This window comes from Cebus imitator, unplaced genomic scaffold, assembly GCF_001604975.1.
Source record: "Cebus imitator isolate Cc_AM_T3 unplaced genomic scaffold, Cebus_imitator-1.0 Scaffold100, whole genome shotgun sequence".
NCBI classification, from domain to species: Eukaryota; Metazoa; Chordata; class Mammalia; order Primates; family Cebidae; genus Cebus; species Cebus imitator.
The window spans coordinates 6,225,173-6,229,737 of NW_016107415.1; positions in this window are offsets into that span (position 1 = coordinate 6,225,173).

Sequence of the window (4,565 nt, forward strand, 5' to 3'; positions counted from 1 at the left end):
TGAAATTATTGGGATGATATTTTGAACTTGATAAAATATTCAAGTTCTGTATTTCGTATTTTTGGTTAATCCCAAAAGAAACAAAAGATCCAGCACCTTTTGTTCATCACCAGCTTCAGGTTTAGACTTTCCGGAACAGAAAGTACAGTTGTATGTTGTCAGTTTTTGAAATCCTGCAGCTTTTAAGATAGATTGGTTATGATTCACATATTATTTGTTATTACTGTTGTTATTATGATCATGTTGATGTTGAAAACACTTTAATGCACTAATATTGTACTTTCACAATCAAATAAGGTAGGAATTTCCAATAATGATTTTTAAAACATTTAGCATTGGTAACCACACAGGATCCACAGATTAATAATGGCCACGTAACTGAGAGTAGGTGATAACCAACATACTTACTGGCACATCTCAGCTGAACATCAGCCTGGAAATGCATTTTTATTGCGTGTATTAGGAAAGGAAGAATAGCAGAAGTATTATGACTCATGGTTCCCAGAGGAACTCTTGTTCTCCTGATCAAAGTCCACTGCTCTTTCTACTAAATCCAGCCATATAAAAATATTTGCCTATTAAAATAAAATGATATATACTTTTAAAAAGTCAGATTTAAAAGTATATATATGTATGCATGTAAAGATCATAAATATATATGTACAATATGTGTACATGTAGATATTTATAATAAAAATGATAAAAAATAGAAAAGTTGGGCCAGGTGCAGTGGCTCATGCTTATAATACCAGAACTTTGGGAGGCCGAGCTGGGCAGATCTCGAGGTCAGGAGTTTGGGACCAGCCTGGCCAACATAGTGAAACCCCATCTCTACTAAAAAAATATACAAATTAGCTGGGTATGGTGGCATGTGCCTATCTATAGTCCTAGCCACTTGGGAGGCTGAGATAGGAGAACTGCTTGAACCCAGGAGGCAGAGAGTGCAGTGAGCCGAGACCATGACCATGCCATTGCACTCCTGGGTGACAGAGTGAGACTCTGTCTCAAAAAATTAATTATATATATGCATATATATATATATACATATATATATGTGCACATACACACACACACACACACACATATATATACACATATATGTATATATATATAAAAATAAAAGTTTAATGAAGTATTTTATTTATAATTTAAAGAAAACTGATATGTTCATATTTTATATCACTTTTAATCTTTTTATCAATTTCTACCATTGTTTACTTTTAAAATGTGAGTCAATTTACATTTTCATGCATTGTAATTTGTGCCTATGCTTCTCTATTACACATTTATTATGCAATGTAAATATAGTTCAAACTACAAATGTGATCCACATATATAATTTGAAAAGTTTTTCCAGCCATATATAGAAAGTAAAAAGAAACTGGGAAAATCAGTCTTAATAATACATTTTCTTTCATTCAAGATATAAAAATACAATTTCACCTTCTAATGTATACATTATTAAAATATTTTACGTTGTTTCCTCTTAGCAGGTCTTCAAAATCAAGAAGGTATATTATACTCAACAACACATCTTAATTCATACTTGCCTCATTTCAACTGCTCAAAAGCCAATTGTAGCTCATGGCTACGTATTGGCAATCACAATTACAGATGCTTAAGTCTTGTAATCTCAAAGATCATTGTCCCTTTGTTGTTGGTTTTTCCTTATAGTGTCTATCATGTTACAACATTTTAAAAACCTGTGTGCACTTGCGTAGAAACCTGAGATTCTTTGGTGCATGATTGATTTCGTCCTGGGGCTCACATGAATTGATTCCAGAGGCAAACCCTGGACTCAGAAGCCATCTCTGGAAATCATGCATTGATTAGAGACTCAAAGGTGATATTCCCCAAGCTATCCATAAAATAGACCCTTGTATTTTTTTCCTCTGAACTCAAAAACAAACTAGATTGAATTATATGATTGAAAAGTCAAACTATAGGTGCAAAGTACAAAAGATCAGAATAATCAGTGATGATTATAGAGAAAAAATTCCTAAAATCAAGAAGGATAATAGAAATCAGAAATATGAGTCTTAGGGACATAAAAATCTACAAAACACCCTATTTCTATAGATTGAATTACAATATAGTAATATGGAAAAATATAGTAACTATTTAATATTTTTATACTTTTTACTTTTATTTTAGATACAGTGTGTACATGTGCAGGTTTATTACATGGATATATTGCATCCAATTCACCACTAATGGATACCAGGTTAATTCCATGTCTTTGCTATTGGAATAGTGCTGCAATAAACATATGAGTGCATGTGTCTTTTGGTAGAATGATTTATTTTCTTTGAATATATACCCAGTAATGAGACTGCTGAGTCAAATAGTAGCACTGTATTAAGCTCTTTGAAAAATTTTCAAACTGTTTCCCACGCTGGCTAAACTAATTTATATTCCCACCAACAGTATATAAGTGTTCCTTTTTCCCCACAACCTCACGAGCTTATGTTATTGACTAAATTTTAACAGCTGTTCTGACTGTTGTGAGATGGTATCTTATTGAGGTTTTGATTTGCATTTCTCTTATGATTAGTGATTTTCAGCATGTTTCATGATTGTTGGCAGTTTTATGTCTTTTTTGGAGGTGTCTATTCATGTCCTTTGCCCATTTTTAAATGGATTTATTTGATTTTTGCTTGGTGGTTTGCGTAATTCCTTATAGATTCTGGATATTAGACGTTTGCATAGTTTGCATATGCATAGTTTGCAAATATTTTCTCCCATTCTGTAGGTTGGCTATTTGCTCTACTGATTATTTATTTGGCGTGCCAAAGCTATTCAGTCCAATCAGGTCCCACCTGACAATTTTTGTTTTTATTGCAATTGCTTTTTAGGACTTAGTCAAAAATTCTTTGCCAAGCATGTTGTCAAGAAGGGTATCTCTTAGGTTTTCTTCTAGGACTGGTGTAGTTTAAGGTCTTACATTTCAATCTTTGATTTATTTTGAGTTAATTTTTATATATGGTGAAAGATAGGGGTCCAGTTTCATTCTTCCACATATGACATAACAGCATGTAATGAATCTGCCTGTAGTAATATCTGTGTAAGGAAAAATTTGCAATAAATGAAAAAGCAGTGTACTTTTAATGTCATAAGGAGCATTTCTAACTAGTTCTGTCAAAGGATTTTTTACCTATTAAATGAATAGTCCAGAATTAATATTACATATTAATTGATAGATTTTTGTCTGTTAAGGATGCAAATTGTCTATGTGCAATAAAATATGATAATCCTAAATATTATAGTTGTATTCCCTATAGGATACTAGAAAATTTTGTATATAACTTAGCAATCTTTCTTACATTATTTATACAATTGTGAATACCTCAAATGCCCCATGAACCAGTCTTTCCATTCTATTTGTCCCTTCAAATAATGATTATAAAATATTTAACATGTATTTATTTTATATTTGTATGAGAGTCAATTTTTAATTTTTCAAAAATTATACTTTAGCAAGGGCAGTGTGGTATGTCCTACATTAAGATATGTTTTCATCAAAACATTTAGTACCGGAAGTGAATTTGTTATGGTTTCAACATCTTAAAAATACGTTTTACTTCTGTGGTTTGTAGTGATTTCATTTATAGAACAAAGAGGCTGGCTTCAAAAATTAGGGGTCTCTTATGATTTTAAGATGCCATGGCTCAGTAATTTTTGAATTCTAGACTATCCTGTATAAATAGTAGCATCTGTTTAAGATGCTTTCTTAAAATACCATATCTCAAAATTTGGCTGTAATAAACACACTTCAAGAAGGACTCCACAGAAATAGACACACTTGTTGTGTAAAGGCCCTTCTCTGTGAAACTTGAGTTTCTAATGTTGTGGTAGAAGATTTGGATGTTCTACAGCACCCTAGCCACAGGCTGAAGTCCACTAATTTGCTGCTGCATGCAAAGAGTCTAGTCAGATCTGGCATTGTCTGGAAGGGAACAGGAAGGTTAGAAGTTGTTGAATTCCCCATAAGATAAACAATAGCATCTTCATTATCAACACTTGAAAAACCTGCAATCCTGTTTGTATTTTTGTAACAACGTATGGGAAATTTCAGAGAGGGTAATACAGGAAAGAAAGAAAATTTCAAGTCTTATGAAATTCAAGCTACAGATAGACTGAATATATAAATGAAAAATTTCTAGACCATAAATGACAACAGAACTCTAATCTACAACTGAACACCAGTCTGCAACTCTGTAGCAACCAGCTCAGAGGAAAAACCACAACCTCTGCTACAATTGGCCCAGAGCAGTCAGGATTTGTTCAGTGACTGGCAGCTTCTCTTTTGTTCCCACCTTCAGCTCCGAATCAACCAGAGAAAGTCGAATATGATCTCCAAATCAATTATATAAGAGGAACCACCTGTAGTTAGCATGACTCCATGTCCTCCATGCCAACAATCTCTAATGATAGCATACCTAAAACTTTATTTTAACACTATACAGCTTTCCCACTCATTTGCCTGCCTTTGAATTCCTGAAAAAAATGCAGTGTTAGTGGCTAACTCTCTTGCTACAGCAACCTGAGAAAATTGCCTCTGTTCA